A 19,295-nucleotide genomic window follows, 5' to 3' on the forward strand; every position below is an offset into this window, starting at 1 on the left:
CCAACAATAGTGTGCATGTAACGAGACACACATCATGCAACAGTTGTACGTGCACAATCAAATGTCGGTACACGCGTAACCTGTCTCAACCAGACCTGAACCAAATTAAATTTTTATGTATCACGTGTTTTGTTCATAACCATTTCTGACCCATGACCGAACCCACTCGACCGGGTCGTTTCCCGGTCCTAACTGGTAATCACATTACACATTAAGTTTTATTTTATAAAGATATAGCAATACCATACTCAAATTAAAGAGCATAAAATGCTCGTTTTTATAGTGCATTTTATTATTGAAAATATATTAACATGGAAAAAGTTATGGCCGTTTAAAAGTCGTAGGGATAGTTAATTTAGAATAAGAGGTTAAATGTGTAACTATTATACATATTAACAAAATGTGATTGAAGTTAAAGGACTATACTTGTAAATATTTTTGAATCATATATTGTTAATTAACTATAGAAGAGATGGAAAAGTCGATATTACCCCAATCTTATAAATTTATGCATTGTGTGTTGTACCTTGTGCGTGATTTTTTATACCTCTTAAAATTTAAGAGGTCTCTAACTTATGCTTTATATATAGTAATACTAGTCAGATGTCCGCACGATGTAGCGGGAAACAACACTTAAAAGGTTGTTAGCGAGTCAAGCCTAGCTCCAGTCGAACATCATACCGAGCCAACTCAGCTCAACTCTAAATTAAGGATAAAATCTTAAACTTAAGTTCGTCTTGATTATTTTGATATTTATATGATTGAGTACCTTTAAGCATATTGTTTTTGTAAAACATATCAAAAGAAAATAATATTTATATAATCACGAGGGATAAAAGTTGTAAGTAATCCTTAAATTAATATAATTTAAGTAAAGTTGAGATACTATAATTGTAATTATTTTTTAGTTGTAAAACAAACTTGTACATTCATGCATATATCCATGCATTAATGACTTGTACAATTTAAACCGTTTATCTGTTTAAAACAATTATATTGACACGTCTATAAAAATAAGCTCATTAAATTGGTATGTTCAGATTTAGTTAATTATATTTTGGTAAAAGATATAACAAGAAAACTAAAAAGAACAAAGTTATAGTAAAAATTGGATAAACATGAGGGATGAAAGTTATAATTATTTCTTAAATTAACAAAATTGAACTATAGTTGGGGTACCAAACTTGTAATTATATTTGTTGAAATCAAATGAACGATTGTGTTTAAAAGACCACTTTATCATTTGTTACACTTGTAGCTTATGCATTGGAAATTGTAAATCCCTTAAAACAAACGTCTTAATTTGCCCTTAGGGGGGAGGAGGTGGTTCCACTTTCATCACCCACCTCAACCAATGGTGGTGTGCCATGTCACCAAGTCCAAATCCATCACATGTGATGGAATTTGGTAGGGGTGGTGGTGTAGTGTGATAGAATTTTTTTTGTTTGTTTTTTTCTTTGGCAACCAAAAAAAATAAAAACAATATTTTACTAGAACATAAAAAATAAAAACAATATTTTACTAGAACATAATACAACTTAAAATTTAGAATTAAAAAATAAAAGTTATAATAAACGTCTACTACTCGTCTGAATCCAGAAATAAAAGTTACAACAGATCATTGCGGGTAGATACAATTGACAAGATAGTAGCCACATCTGTAATATCTCCCACTGACAAAATACGGACAGAAAGGTGTGGTACCATCTGTTACGCTCTGAAACAACGGTAATGTGTACAGAAGAGTGATGTCGTTGTTTGAGCCGGGAACACCAAAATAAGAATGCCAAAACCATAAATCATTTGACGCAACCGCTTTAAGTGAGATGGTCGGTCGTTTGATATCACCCCTAACACACGCCCCTCGAAACTCCCGTGGACAATTCCTCCATTAGATATGTGTACAATCGATGCTACCGAGCATCCCTGGAAAATGCCATCTAGCCTCATGCGCGGCGTAAAGACGTGTAATGTCGTGTGTTGTTGGTTTTCGTAGAAACTCTTTGTCATACAGTTTAATAATCGCGTTACAAAAGAATTGTAGACATTCACGTGAAGTTCTCTCAGACATTTGTAAGTATTCATCGAATTGGTCGGGTGGGTTACCTGTCGCTAATTGGCGAATAACGGATGTGCATTTTTGAAGTGCCGTAAAACTTCGTTTGACCCTCGCGTCGTAAGATTCTTGAAACCATTCTTCGTTTGCTTCGACGTCGGCTACAATCTTTAAAAATAAAGATTTCGGCAAACGAAAGCGTTCCCTAAACGTCTCGTCATTGTATTTCACCTCCTCCACAAAATAGTTGTTCATTAGCACTTCGTGGGCATGTATACGATCACGATCCACAATTTTTTTCTTTGGACGGCTCGGGCCTTCAAGTTTGTTATATAACAACAGAAACCATTCGAGAATGTCATCATCCGAAGACGAAGAGCTATTGGTGTCTAAGGGAACAAGTTGTTCGGAAATTCCATATTTTTTGTTGTGAATGAAGTGGAAGATTGAGAGAGTTTTGAGTTGGATTTGGTTTTGAGTAGGATTGAAATGGTTGTTTATGTTTTATTTATATTGGTTAATTTATTTTATTTAAATCCCCCCCCCCCCCAACGGTCAAAACCCTCCCTCCAACGTTCCAATTTTCTCGAAACTCTCCCCCTCACCGCGTGATGGCCATCACGCACAAACCCCCCATCACGCTAGATGGAGGCACTGGCGGCGATGTGCTTGAGGCCATCACGCGTGATGGCGCTCCACCATGCTCCACCCCGTCCCACCTTATTTGGTGTAATATATATAGTAAAGATAAAGATAAGTATATATTATGTAATATATATATATATATATATATATTTTGTATTAAATAAAAAAAAGTTATGTGTATGGTTTAAACCGTGAATATATAATGGTTCAAACCGGTTACAATGTCAAAATTTACTTGTTTGATATCAAAAGTGTGTTAAGTTATTTAGATAAGGTTTGTATCGTTCATAAAAGGTTAAAAACTTAGGTTCGGAGATAGTTATAAGACTTATTTTAACAAAATATTTGGACTAGGGTGAATTCATCCTTTAAATTTAGTGTATAGATAAAATACAAAAGATTTTAATGTAAGAAATTATAAATAACTAGATTAATTATTATTATATTATTTGATTTTTATAACATAATTATCCTAGTTTAAAAATACAATTACACTAGTAATTTGTATATTTAATAGGTTAATTTTATTTATAAGGGATCTCATCAAATTCTTTTATGTATAAAAATCAATATCTTTCTATAAAGATTGGCTTTTGATAAAGTTGATGGAGCATAGCTACATCAACATCATTGGTAGACCCATGGTATAAGCAATGGTCAACTGTCACTATAAAAATGAAATTAGTGTTATTTACGATAAAATCCCGATCGTCTTCATAAATTTTGGTTAAGCTCCCGATCACCCACATAAAAAAACTTTTTGGAGTTGGCACTGATTAAGCATGGCAGTGTAGTCTTCGTGTACCTAGTCCATATCAAATTTTATAAAAATTAGTTTCCTCTATATATTTGGTTTAGGCCTAACATTTGTGACGTGAGATTTCAAGTAAACGTGCTTTCAATAAGTTATAGATTCTTTAACCCGCGCGCTGCGGCGAAAACACGACTTGGTCGACATTTTGAAATTTCGTTCAAGAATTTAAAACAAAGTAAATACAAATTTGTAGTCGTTTGCATTTCATGTATTACAATCTCATAGCAATTTCAAAACATCAATAAAAATTTCAACTAAGCATTCAAGAACCTATTTAAGTAAGACGATAAGTTTTTGATAAGTAAGCGGGCTTTTGAAGTTAAAGTAGTGTTTCATCCATGATAAGCGGGCTTTTGAAGTTAAAGTAGTGTTCCATCCCTAATGTCACACAGATGCTCAATTTGTTTATCCTTATTCCTTCATGTTGAGTGTTGAGAGGGTTTACTTGAAAATGGAATTTAATTATACAAACTGCAAACATAAAAATTAAACCTTAATCACCCACACCAAGGATTATATATATTCACTTTTAAACATCAAAATACAAATTCTTGTATATACTTCTATTACTGTACATGATTATTCAACCATATTTAAGCTCTTGTACTAGAAAATGACTAAATAACTCAAAAGAGAAAATGAAAATAAATAAAAATCAGACAAACAACATAACTACACGACTATAGCTATCAAAAACATTGAAGTGCATCCGATTACCTAACTTTTTTTGTGCTTGTACATGTCACTAAGACCTTCATCTCCCTCCTGTTCGTTTTTTCTAAAACCATTTCAAAAAAGAATAATTAGTAATGCAACTATGCTTTTTTATTTTTGGATCCTATTCGAAAGATGTAGGTACAAAATAAATTAACTCAAATAGTGAACAAATAGTTGTATCAGGAATACACTAAAAATAAGTAACCAGTTTAGTGATGGAGCTGGCGTCCAAACACAAATCACATCAACAGAACCTGCATTATATAAGAAAACGTAAAAAACATAAAAGTTCAAGACTTCATCAAACAGTTAGTGTGTAACAAAAATGAAATTCAAAATAAAAAAATTGAAATTCAAAATAGTCAGCTGAAACTAAAAGTACAATCAAGGCCGGCCAAGGCCTATGGCAGGGTAGTCGACTGTCATAGGCCCGACCACCTGGTAGGCCCGAAAATTTTTAATTTTTTTTAATATTTTATATAAAAAAAATTGTTTAGGCCCATTTATAAATTGTTTGTAGCCCAATCTTCCAAATTTGTTTAGGCCCATTTACTGATTAACGATTCACTGAACGGAAGTCTGAAAGGTTTAAAAAAAAACCACCACAATCTTCCAAATTCTAATTCCATACCAGACGTACCACAAAAACTCAAAAAGGCAGCCACTAACCACCATGACCGCCGGCAGCCTACACCACTAGACACCAGTCCACCACCACCGCAGCCGGCTCCAACCCTGCTCCGACTCCGTCAGTCCGTCGAGCGACCAGCGCCAGGGGTTAGTTATGAGTTCTAACAATGTAACTTCTTGTTTATTTGTTTAGTTTTATACTTTTATTATAAAAGTTAGTGAGTTAGGGAGTTAGCCAGTTAGGGTTAGCAACAGACTAACACTAACAGTTTTGTCAGTTTTATTATAAAAGTTGTTGAATTGTTGTTTATTAGTTTATCAGTTTATGTCAACAGTAGGTTTGATTGTTAATTGTTACTTTGTTTTTGTTTATTGAATTAACACATATATATTGAAATGGGTGTTGATCCGGTATTCTCTCAAAGTCGTCCGGTTATTAGGAAAAAACAATTTGGCAAGCATCACGTTTCGTTTAGTTATGTGAATTAGATTATTTTGCTATAATATTTATGGTTTGTGTATTGAAATTAATATTATCATCGTATGATTTGCTTTTTTATTTGTGCTATCGAGTTTATATTTTACCTAAGTCTTAAGGCCCAAACTTAGATTCGCCTTCGGCCCAAATTTTTTTTGTGTTTCTCGAAGCCGGGCCTGAGTACAATATTATAAGGTAAGACAATAATCCATAGTCAAGTCCCTAATCTATAACTTAACAGGCTTTAACTTTCAAAATATACATGCTTATCTTTTTAATGAACTCAATACTCAAGTAATTGAGGTTTTAATTCTCTTAATGGTGTATTAAATCCCAAAACAGCAAACAGAAGCAGAAGAAATAAACGATTCGTTGTTGGAACCAATCAATTCATAATCTCAGTAGCTACTTTACAAAAAAACTTAAATTTAAGGGTTATAATCATTACCTCAACAGTCGATGAGGAGGAACAAATCAAAGAATGAAACTTAAATTTAAGGATTACAATCATTACCTCCATTCCCTCACGCTAAAATAACGAAGAAAGAAAATACAGGAGAAAGGAAACGATGAAATCAGGATTAGGTTCCGTTACCTGCTTGTAATTTAAAAGAGAAGGGAATTATTCATGGTTTTATTACCAGCAAGGTGAAAGGTGGCAGGAGATGGAGTGAACAGATATGACACGTGCCCCTTAACTTATAACACACAACAAGCTACATATACATGTACATAGTGCAGCAAAACTGGTATGCCTAGTACAGAAAAAATCTGTGAGTACCAGCCACTTTACAATTAATATATATATATATATATATATATATATATATATATATATACCTGGCACATAATCGACATTATTTTTGTCTGTTAATTTGACAACTATTTTGTTCATACTTTTGTACAAACTGCAAGTTTCTTTTGAACTTGGGTAGCTATCATGTATTTTGTAAAATGTTAGTTTAAAGTGAAACTTAACAAGTTCTTATAACCATAAACTGTTAATTATCACTATATGAAGTATCATTTTAAAACTAATTAAGATCATACTCAAGTAATTCATATTAATTCATAGTAATAGTCTTTATATACATGCGTTCTTACACTCAACAGGAAAAACGTTATTAAAATTTATCAGAATTTAAACTCCGTCTTTTATTACTTCATACACAACCACAATACAAAACAATTAACAAATCGAAGAACAAACTAATAGATGAAGATTACTACAACACCGATAAACCGACTACAACAAGTTTAGATCAATTCAACAATGATACGAATAAATCTCTCAAGAAAATACAAATGATGAAAACCCTAAACAATATTGAGAGGAAACAAGAAGATGAAATAATGGAAAATATCTCGAACTACTGAAACAAAAGGCCAAACTTCGTTTATATCAGCAAGCCTAACCACAAGTTGTTGTAACAATCTTCATACAATCCAACAGTTCCCGACCCAAGTATCTTTAATCAGGTACAAGTCAGCCCATTAGTCCAGACTCTTGTGACCAGCTACAAAGTTATTTTTCCTCACAAAAACACAAATAAACAACACATGTTAAGTGTTAATAAAATGTTTATATTGTTTAACTCCATAAATTTACTATCGTGAGATTGTAATCCATCTCACATCACCTATCACTCACTATATATGTAATAAATAAGTGTGTTTGTACTTTGTAACCTACGTAGGTCTTTTAACTTATCTAATCGTATCATGACAATTTTTTAATTAATTTTTATTGTTTGATCTTATCAAAACTAATAATAGTTGTAGACTTGTAGTCGGCTAATATCATTTTATTATCATAAGTTTATAAAATGCACCCTTGTCAATCATTATCAATCAATCAATAAATATTACAAATCTAACATGTCTTCTCCACGTCAACTCATGAAGTTTTGGCCGATGATCAATAAACATGTGAAAAGTAAACACTATATATTGTTTTATGGTAAATACTTTTAATAGAAAAGATTTAATGTATTTGTTGTATTTGGTCTACCTTCTTAGTAGTCTAGTTTTGTTACATCAATAAAATTGGTGGTTAATTTTTTTAATTCATATTATTGATGTGATATTTTTTTTAATTCATATTATTGATGTGTTAAATTCTTTTTTAACTGTTGTAATTACGTAATAAGCTCATATTATGGGCCTAGAAACTACTAGAGGTGTTGGGCTATTCAGTTAATAGGTTACACACTTCCATGTTTACACACTTACACCTATTTGATAAGGTCCAAGGGTCCAATACTAGCCGAGTAATTAGATAGGACAGCTGGACCAGACGTGCACAAAAAAACCGGTTCCGGAACTTAACTGGTGAAACCGAACCGGAACCGGTTCCAGTTCTTACCCGGTTGGCCCAATACCCGGTTTGGGTATTTTTGTACCCGAAAATCGTACCCGGTTCTCCTATTTGTATGTCCCCATCGGTTCCGACCCGGTTCCTACCCGGTTCTTATTTGTAACCGGTTCGGTTCCTACCTGAAAAAACCGGTTCCAGCAGGTTTTTTTTGAAAAGTCAAACACAAGTCAAACTAGCCGTTGGAACCGGTTCCAACGGTAATATAGCCGTTGAAACCGGTTTTTAAGACACAAAATAGCCGTTGTAACCGGTTCCAACGGTAATATAGCCGTTGGAACCGGTTTTTGAGAGATAATAGAGCCGTTGTAACCGGTTCCAACGGTAATATAGTCGTTGGAACCGGTTTTTGATGCCCGAAACCTATATATAACTTGTTTTCCACCACTTGTTTCACCACCAAACTCAAAAACAAACTAAAATACTAATCCTTTAGCAAACCCGTTCCGTTACCCGATCATCCAACTAAATATTATTATGTCACCCATCAAAAAAACTAACAAGAAGGCTAAGAAGAGTGTTTTGGTTGCCCCCGTTCCTGCTACGGAGGACCCAAGGGTTGTTACGGTAGTCAACCATAACCGCAACGAAAACATACGGAAGAATTGTGATTTGATTGTGGATGACGAAGATTATCAAAAGGCTCGTTGCAAACTGTGTGGTTCACTATTAAAGCAAGATTCCAACTCTACTTTGAGAAAGCACATCGAGAAGCCATATTGCAAGGCGTTGAAAGGGATTGGCGCGACCGATCAAATTGACTTGGGTAAAGATGGTACACTATTTCGTTACAACACGACTCAAGTTCAAGATAGAATAGCAAAGTTCGTTATTCAACGAGGTTTGCCGTTTAACCACTTTGATGACCCGGATTTGACGTCGTTGATTCACGAAACTCTACAACCGCGATACACACATGTAAGTCGTACTACCTTAAGACGTCATTGTATCAGGTTGTGGGAGTGTGCTAAAAAAGAGTTAATCGAGTCTTTTCATTCTTTAGAAGCCATGGTTAGTTTAACTACCGATGTTTGGTCGGCACCACACGGGTTGCCCGAATCATACATATGTGTCACCGCTCATTGGGTTGATCCGGTGACATGGCAATTGATGAAACGCACCATCGCTTTTGAAAACTTCCCGTTCCCACATACCGCCGAAAAATTGTTTGAATTACTTGATGAAGTTATAACGACTTACAACTTGAGAAATAAAATATTTTCGATTTCGTTTGACAACGCTTCAAACAATACTAAGGCGGCCGAAAAATTTATCATTAAATATTCACCACCTTGTTTCGGGGATTTTTTTCATGTTCGATGTGTTGCACATATCATCAACTTGGTTGTTCAAAAAGGTCTTGACAATGAAAACATTTGTGACGATTTAAAATTCTTTAGACTTATGTTACAAGATGTCTTCAAAAGTGGTAAAAGAAGACATCTTGAATATAAGAACTATTGCAAGTCGGTTGAAAGAAAGTATTTGGGGCCGAATTGGGACGTTTCAACCCGTTGGAACTCAACTTGTCATATGTTAAAGTGTGCTTTTGCCCAACGCCAAACTTTACAAGCTTTTCATAACAATCTTGTTGAAGAACGCGAGGCCGATATGTTTCCGGAAAATGTTTGGGTCCAAGTCGGTTATTTATTGGAGTATCTTGACGTGTTTAAAAAGTCAACAACAAAATTATCGGGAGTCTATTACCCTACTAGTTGTTGGGTTTTGCAAGAATCGTACTATATGTCTTGTGTTTTTAAAAGCTTTGCGGAGAAGAACAAACTCTTCAAGAATATTGTTGCGGTGATGAAGGAAAAGTTCATAAAATATTTTGAAAACATACCGCCGGTCTTTACTTGTGCCGCCGCATTAAACCCCTATTGGAATGTTAATGGGGTTGAGACAACGATTGAGGAAATATTCGACAACTTAGGTATGCACGAGATCGACCCGAAGTTGTCGACGGAAGCGAAGGAAAAGTTCAACAAAAACCTTCAAGACCTTTATGACCATTATTTTCAAATGTATGGTCCAAGCACGAGATCGTCTTTTGTGAAAAAAACAACAACTAGTAGTTCGTGCAATGACCCACTTATAAACTTGATGAATGGGATTCGTGAATCGGCATCTAAGAGGCAAAGAGGAAACACACCAACTAGCGAACTTGGTCGATATAGTGGAGCAAACTATGTTGAGGGCGCAACGGTCGACGAAATTCGCAATATTGATTTGTTGGCTTGGTGGAAAGGTAAACAAAACGAATTTCCCATTCTATCCGCCATGGCTCGTGATTTGCTTGCCGTACAAGCCTCAACGGTTGCTTTCGAATCGGTTTTTTCTCTTAGTTGGAGGGTGTTATCTATGCGAAGAACAAAATTAACTCCCGAGTCTCTAGAGGTTTGCATTTGCCTAAAGGACCATTTGGATGCGGTGGACCGTGTACAACACAAGGCGAACTTTGAAGACGAAATACCAATAGAGCGTCATATTCATGATGAGGAGGCGGAGGACGGGGTTTCTTCCGATAACGAAGACGAGGGTGAAGACGAGAATGAAGACGAAGAAGAGTTGTAATTTGTGTTTTTTATTTGTTTAGTAAAATTATTTGTAACTTGTTCAACTAATATTTAGTTTTGATTTGTTTAATTATAATTACTTTTGTTACTCATGATTAATTTTTTGTTACTTTTTTAATAACGACGAACATTTTATTTATTTAAACAATAACTATTACAAACATTATTAAAACATAAACGATACTAAACATAACAACTAAAACTTAAAAAACAAAGTCCGTCGTTTTAATTCGGGAATACTTATTTTTGGGTTGTAGAGCCAGACGATTCTCCCACTTCCGCTTTTTTAGCATCCAAACTTCTTTTCTCTCGACAATACTTATTCGTATGTTTTCGTAATGTCGAATTGGACCCTGCTTTAAGAAACTTCGAGCAATATTTGCAACGTGCCATCTCATGTGAGTCGGTTATTAGACACAAATCGTAATGAACCCAAACATCGGGGCATCTTGTTGTTTCGATCACCATAACAACGTCGTCATTAGTTGTCATTTGTTGTCGGTTTAAGCTTAATTGTGTTTTGCAGTGTGTTTTATAGTTTTGGAAGTGGTTTAACAAGTACACACTCATACATTGGTATTTATAGAATGAAAAATGGCTAAATATAGTAATAAAACCGGTTCCAACGGTCAAAAACGGCTATAAAGCCGTTGGAATCGGTTTCTAACGGCTATATTGTTTGAATTTCAAAAAAAACCGGTGGAACCAGTTTTTACGTAATAACCGGTCCGGTTCCAACCCTACCCGGTTCCTAAAAGTTTGCATTTCTGGGCATCGGTTCGGGTCGGGAACCGAACCGGTTCTTGACTGGAACCGGTGTCATTTTCTACCCGGTGTAAAAAAAACCGGTTCCGAACCGGTTCGGGTTTTCAAGGTGAACCCGATTTGTGCACGTCTAAGCTGGACTACAGGATGATTCACGATTCAATATTGTATCGACTTTGTGTTAGTCAAAGCTTAGAGTTTGACATTTTTATATTGATAAAGCTCGAGCTTGGCTTGTTATAAAGTTTTTATTATTTTATTAATTGTTAAAATATTGTTAAACAAAAACACTACTAACATGGAACCTTTTACTAACAATGGACGTTGGTGGTTTCATTGTACTTCTTAGGATGAGGGGGTGTTCGGCTAAGACATGTTCTATCAATCCTACACTCTTATATCATTTATATTGTCAACTATCCAACACATCTTAATCACCACCGCTTCTCTCTTCTCTATATTCCCTCACAACAATTGTCCGCATTACATGATCTCTCTCTCTCTCTCTCTCTCTTCTGGCAAAGCTCCATATCAGATACGAACGGAAGAAAGATGCTCTAAATATACTTTATATCATAACCACTTAACCAATATAATCTCTATTGTAATAAAAGAAAAGGATTCTTGGACATGTGTCTTCCTCGTAGCCAACCTCTACTTATTATTAGAGAGGAAGGGGTACCCATTTGGGTAGGTTGCATGGCTTCCAAAACACATGACAACAACGTGGCCATTACCCTATGTGATATTTAAATTAGGCTTAATAGTGTGTTTATTGATAAATTGGGCCTACGTCATACCAGCTCTAAACCCTAAACACAATGCTCTAGTCCACAGAGGATCTTCGGTGCAACTCTGAAGTTTGGTGGAAGAGATAAAATCGTTTGGCTACCTTTGGATTAAAAATCGGTCCAAAAAGTGTGGGTTGTCTTTGGAAGATTGGTGTAGTTATCGGTTGTAATATGCGTTTTGTATTCTTGTTTTGGTGTTTTTGGTCATTGGCTTGAGCCATTGCAGCCTTGTGTTGATTGCTGGTGTTTGCATTTGGCGGTTCTAACATATTGCTAGTGTTTAAATATAAATTTTTGTTGATATTTACCACTTTCCAGCCATTTGCAATCATACTTGTATGACATATTGGACACTCATAATCTAGAGATGGCATATTTCCAAATAATTGTTTGCCAAAATGGCAAAAGACGTCCTTTATGTTTGAACGTTTTTTCAATAGACGTCCTTTAGCCAAACATATAGCAGAAAGCATACCTCATGTTTCAAATCTTTATCACGTTAAGTCCTTTAGCCTTAACCCAGTTAAATGTTTTCGTTAAATCTAATCATGTGCAAGGCACACGAGGGTATATCTGTCATTTCACTATTTTATTTATTTAAAATATCAACAACATATTAACATCCTTTAATATATGTATAAGAAAACACACATTATGATATGAAGAATGAAGAACGCTAACGCCACCACCACCGTTTCAGATGAACGAACAGCCCTAACACCGTCTCAGATGAACGAACAGCCCCAACACCGTCTCAGATGAACGACCACCACCACCACCACCATCACGAACACAATCGATCTGAAAAAAACCTCTACCAAACTCTGATAATCCTCTTTGTCGTTGACCACTGTCTCATATGAACGCCCACCACCGGTCTAAGACGAACGCCACGTCTACCGCCACCGATCTGAGCAAAAACCCTCTTTCTAACCAAATTCTGACAATCCTCATCGCCGCTGGCTAGGGTTTCGACGTATAGAGGGATTTGAGTTCGAATTTGTTGAAATTGAAAGCCCCAGATCGAGATGAAACCAGATTTGAGTTGGATATTTTCAACGGGGTAACCCTAAGTCATCGCCGCTGCCACGAGTGGTTGTTGGCTCGACTGGACCCACTAACCATTACCAGTCCTCTCATTTACCCACTTCGCTAACAAAATCGGTTGTGGCGGTGATGGATTGGAATTCGAATGGTGATGATGAAGATAACGTGGACGGGATGGCAACGACAGGTAGGTCAAGTTGCAGCAGTTGGGTTGATGGTGGAGATGCAGTGGTTGATGGTGGATGTGGCAAATGTGGGTAACGGTGGAGGAGGTCTGTGGCAAGAGAGGGAGAGATATATATTGAGAGAAAGTGAGTTTTATTTAAAGAACAAAATTTTAATTCAATTACACAAATAACCCTTGAGGGAGTAAAAATACTAAATTGCCCTCACATGGGGTGCACATGACTGGATTTAACGAGAAAAACTAACCCTCGTTAGTGAAAAGGACGAACCGTGCAAGGTTTTTTTGAATATAAAGGATGTTTTCGATCATTAAGTTTGCTAAAGGACAACTATTGAAAAAACGTAAAAACATAAAGGACAAGTTTTGCCATTTTGTCTAACTGTTTTTTTGTTAGGATTAGTATATACATTTTAACGTTTTGACAATAGAAGCATGAAAAGATATTTTATAAACGACTAGAAACATAAAACAATGATCCACTGGTTGGTAAATGGTAAGTTAAGAAACGAAAAGCAACATAAGCATATGATGTTTCAAGTAAATAACCTTTGATGTGTGCTTTCGATGAGTTGATGCAATGAGACTTAATGAGAAGAGGTACCAACGTACGGATAAGTTATCCACTCCGAATATGAGTCTAAATAGTGCTAACCGATCTGTTATGGCAAAGAACCTCTATCAATAAGCTTGTATTTTTTTTTGTTACATCCAGGCAATATAACTTTCTTGTATAATTTGATAACTCGTTTTGGCATATGCATAAACGTTTACAAGAGACTTTCTAAGTATTTGAAATAATAAACTAGTGAAATGAAGACCCATCCTCTTTTTAGGAATCAAGTGGTGCAACGAAAAACCGAACACGCAAAAAATAAGAAGATAAACAAAAAATAAGAATCAACTTGGCCTGGCTTGGTTTTGTAAAAGAAGATGGCTTGGCTTGGTACGGCTTAGCTTGGTTCCATACCTAAACCCGAGTTTTTCTAATACCCGATTTATGCATCTTGGTAGATGAGATTCACTGGAATTTTGTTATACGAGATTAAATCATACAAGTAATATGGGTCCATACGACTTAATTTTTCAACTATTAAACGCTTATCCCCCGCTGTAAAGCTACATTTATGCAACAAACTTTTTTTTTAAAGTCAATTTGGCATTACAACTACTTTAGTTAAACCAGAGAAAACGATAGTTTCATGAACAAATGTATAGTTTTAAATATACTCGTTCCGTTAGAATATTATATCTTGTCAAATCATTTACGGAAACTTATATCGTATCAAATAATAATGGAATATTGTATCGTCTCGCACAATTTATGTCACGCGAACTTGTGAGAATATTTGTATGACACAAATAATCATACTATTTATGCAAGTGATGTGACTATATTACTTGTATAAACAATAGGTCGTATAGAGTCATACGAGTCCGATTAACACAAACTGAATGGAAAAGGACGTATGATTAAACTGTTGGAAAATTTGTTACGTGTGCATTAGTAAGTTGTTATGACACAACAAATGCACACTAATAGACATTGATGAATGAGATATCGATGTGTGATTGTGTGTATTTAAAAGAAAATACTATAGTGGTGTATCCCACATTGATGGGATGAAAAACTTGTGCCTTGTTTTTACTCTATAAATAGAGAGGTAAACTAAGTTGCAACACACACCAAACCTTACACATAACACAAGCATTGTTGCAAGGTTTTTCCAACTTCTTCTTCTTCTATATTTCTGGTTTCTTTTATTCGAACCTTTTTTAGGTTTACGGTTAACTCCGGCAGTACTACTGCTCCGGCTGTTGTACCCTGGGAAACAACGAGTTCTCTTGGGAGACTTGAAATATTGTTTTAAGGGCCCCGTGTTCAACACGATCCTCAGCCAAACCGTTTATATTTTTTTTTCCATATTGTATTTGGTTTATTTCTTTGATTCTGTATTGTATTTCAGATTCTTGTATTGTATTGTATGAGTAATAAAACTATTTGTTAATTTTCTGTTTATTTACTCAATTCACGAATTCGGTTCCTACAATCTTAAAACAATATTTTTAAAACCGTTTCGTGAAAACTTTGTTTAAATTTTCAGAAACTATTCTGTTTTGATCCAAACCAGTTTTGTTTCAAAATAGTATATGTTTTAAAAACAGTTTTTTCTTTTCTGTTTTGGTCTCAGAATCAAGAATTGGATCTTCAAAGTTGGACTTAGACAGATTTGTTCTTGGTTTAACATTCTGAAATCAGAAAAGGCTCCTTTTTGGGCTGTTTTTGGCTATCTAGCACGAGATAGCTTATCGTGAAAACTTTGTTTAAATCTTCCGAAGCTATTTTATTTTGATCCAAACCAGTTTTGTTTCAAAATAGTATATGTTTTAAAAACAATTTTTCTTTTCTGTTTTGGTCTCAGAATCAAGAATTGGATCTTCAAAGTTGGACTTAGACAGATTCATTCTTGGTTTAGCATTCTGAAATCAGAAAAGGCTCCTTTTTGGGCTGGTTTTGTTATCTCGCACGAGATAAAGCTATCTCGCACGGGATAAATTTATCTGGCAAATTTCAGAATTTTCTGGATTTTTTTTCTAAGTTACTAACTTGGTGTGTTTTCTGTGTGCAAGAATGACAGGACCAACCCCAAACACTTATAATGCTACCCATGCTGTCCATTTGACCACCCCAGCCAATGTGGGAGTGACCACAATGGCTAACCATGCTGAAAAATCCGAAAAGTTCACGGGTGTCCACTTTAAGAGGTGGTAGCAGAAAATGTTTTTCTACTTGACAACCTTGAACTTAGCACAGTTCTTGGAGAAAACAGCCCCCATACCCACTGCCCAAGATGATGCCCAAAGTGTGAGTGGTTTAGACGCTTGGAAACATTCTGAATTTCTATGTCGCAATTACGTGTTCAATGGTTTGGCGAATCCATTGTATAACGTCTATTGTGGGATAAAGTCTGCCAAAGAACTATGGGAGTGTTTAGACAAGAAGTATAAAACCGAAGATGCGGGAACAAAGAAATTTGTTGTGGTCCGTTTTTTGGACTTTAAAATGGTTGAATCCAAGACTGTGATCACCCAAGTCCAAGAACTACAAGTTATACTTCATGAAATTCATGCCGAGGGTATGACACTTAGTGAAACGTTCCAAGTTGCAGCCATAATTGAAAAGTTGCCTCCTAGTTGGGTTGAGTTTAAGAATTATCTTAAGCACAAACGAAAGGAGATGACTATTGATGAATTAATTGTTCGTCTTCGAATTGAGGAAGACAATAAAACGGCTCAAAAATCAGCTCGTGTGGAGCCAATGTCTAAGGCCAACATGGTTGAACTTGGACAATCTTCTAAAGGGGGGGGGGGGCATAAGGGTAAGGTAAAATGAATAAGGGAAAGGGAAAGGTGAACCTTGGACCGAAGAAGGAGGTTGTGAAAAAGAAACCTCAATCTTCAAACTTCCAAGGTGTTTGTTACAATTGTAATGAGAATGGCCATCGTGCGAACCAATGCAAGAAGCCTAAGCGTGAGCGTGCGCATATGGTGGATGAAAATGGTGAACCGTTGGTGGCAATGATCACCGAGCTCTCGGCAATGATTGAAGAAATCAATCTTGTGGGGGACAAATCGCAAGGATGGTTCATTGATACGGGTGTGACCCGTCATGTGTGTGGTGACAAGACCCTCTTTAGCACCTTTAAGGAGGCTGCTAGTGATGCTAAGTTGTTTATGGGGAATCAAGCAACGGCCGACATCAAGGGTGAATGGAATGTGATCTTGAAGATGACTTCGGGAAAAGAGCTTACTTTGAGCAACACTTTGTATGTGTCAGAAATTCGTAAGAATTTGGTTTCGGGTTGGTTGCTTAATAAGTTTGGTTTTCTTTTAGTGTTTGAGTCGGACAAGTTTGTCTTGACTAAGCGTGGAATGTATGTTGGTAAGAGCTATGCCCTCAATGGTATGTTTAAACTTGATGTAACTGTGATTGGAAATAAAATGAATAAGGCATCTACTTCTGCTTATATTATTGAGTCTTTAAATTCAAATGTTTGGCATGGTAGATTAGGACATGTAAAATTCAATTCACTTCGTCGTTTAATTAAATTAAAAAGCATACCAACATTCCACATTGATACAAACTCGAAATGCGAATCATGTGTTGAATCCAAACTTACAAGATCATCCTTCAAATCGGTTGAAAGAATAACCGAAACACTTGATTTAATTCACACCAATGTGTGCAATTTAAAAATGTGCCCAACAAGAGGGGGAAACAAATATTTCATCACGTTTATTGATGATTGCTCAAAATATTGCTATGTATATTTACTTGAAAGTAAAAATGAAGCAATAGAAAATTTTATCTTGTTTAAAAATGAAGTTGAGTTACAACTTAACAAGAAAATTAAACGTGTGAGAAGCGATCGAGGAGGTGAATACGTTTCACCATTTGCGGATTTATGCACACAAAGTGGCATAATACATGAATTAACCCCTCCTTATTCTCCACAATCAAATGGCTTGGCGGAACGAAAGAACCGTACATTGAAAGAGATGATGAATGCCATGTTGGTTAGTTCTGGGGTGAGCCATGACATGTGGGGGGATGCCATTTTAACGGCAAATTATCTTTTAAATAAGATACCTCTCAAGAATAGGGACGAGACTCCTTATAAGTTATGGAAGGGAAGAGAACCTTCGTACAAATACATGAAAGTGTGGGGGTGCCTAGCTAAAGTCATCGTACCACCTCCTAAAGCTCTTAGGATTGGTCCCAAAACTGTTGATTGCATTTTCATTGGATATGCTCACAATAGTAGTGCACATCGGTTTTTGGTACATGAATCCAAAAATCCAAATGTACACGTAAACACTTTCATGGAGGCGAGCCCCAATACTGTCTCGTATTTTGAGCACGTGTTTCCTAAGTTAGGACACACACATAAGGCCTCATCATCACGAGCGAATGATGTAGGTGCAAGCTCGTCAACACAAAATGACGACTTGGTTCATGAAGGAACACATGAACGGCCCGAGACTGAGGATGGTGATTTAAGACGAAGTAAAAGACAAAAGGTTGCAAAATCCTTTGGTCCTGACTTCGTAAGCTTTATGGTTGAAGGTGAACCTAATACCTACCATAAAGCGGTGACCTCACCTGAAGGACCTCAATGGAAAGAAGCAATCAAGAATGAAATTGATTCGATCTTACAAAATCATACTTGGGAATTGGTAGATCTTCCAGTTGGTTGCAAACCACTTGGATATCGTTGGATATTAAAAAAGAAGATGAAAGCCGATGGATGTATTGATAAATACAAGGCGAGGCTAGTGATCAAAGGTTTTAGACAAAAGGAAGGTCTAGACTATTTTGATACTTACTCACCTGTAACACGTATAACCTCTATAAGGTTGGTGCTTGCAATCGCGTCTTTACGAAGCTTGGAAGTGCACCAAATGGATGTAAAAACGGCTTTTCTAAATGGTGATTTGGAAGAAGAGATATACATGGAGCAACCTGAGGGTTTCTCCGCCCCTGGTCAAAAGGGCAAAGTATGCAAACTCATCAAGTCTTTGTATGGATTGAAGCAAGCTCCAAAACAATGGCACCAAAAGTTTGACCAAGTCATGAATAGCAATGGTTTCAAAATTAATGAGTGTGATAAATGTGTTTATGTTAAAAACACAAATGGAGGTTATGTTATTTTATGCCTTTATGTGGATGATATGCTTATCATTGGGAGTAATGATAAAATGGTTCAATCTACAAAAGACATGTTAAAGGCACGATTTAACATGAAAGACATGGGTTTAGTTAATACTATTCTTGGAATAAAGATCATTAAAACCAAAGAAGGTCTTACTTTGCGTCAAGCACACTATGTCGACAAGATTCTTGAAAAATTCAACAAGGAAGACAAGCGAGTGGCTCGTTCTCCTGTTGACACTACTCTACATCTATGTAAAAATAGAGCTGAGCTGGTTGCTCAATTAGAGTATTCAAGAATCATTGGAAGTCTAATGTATCTCATGACATGTACGAGACCCGATTTAGCATACGCGGTGAGTAGGCTAAGTAGATATACTAGCAATCCAAGTGTTCAACATTGGAAAGCTATTATAAGGATGCTTAGGTACATAAGATACGCAAGAGACTATGGTTTGCATTATACCAACCATCCAGCTGTGATCGAAGGGTATACTGATGCGAA

The sequence above is a fragment of the Bidens hawaiensis genome, unplaced genomic scaffold, assembly GCF_021521415.1.
Source record: "Bidens hawaiensis isolate Kalapana, Puna unplaced genomic scaffold, B.hawaiensis_p1.1 tig00025377_1, whole genome shotgun sequence".
In the NCBI taxonomy this organism is placed as follows: Eukaryota; Viridiplantae; Streptophyta; class Magnoliopsida; order Asterales; family Asteraceae; genus Bidens; species Bidens hawaiensis.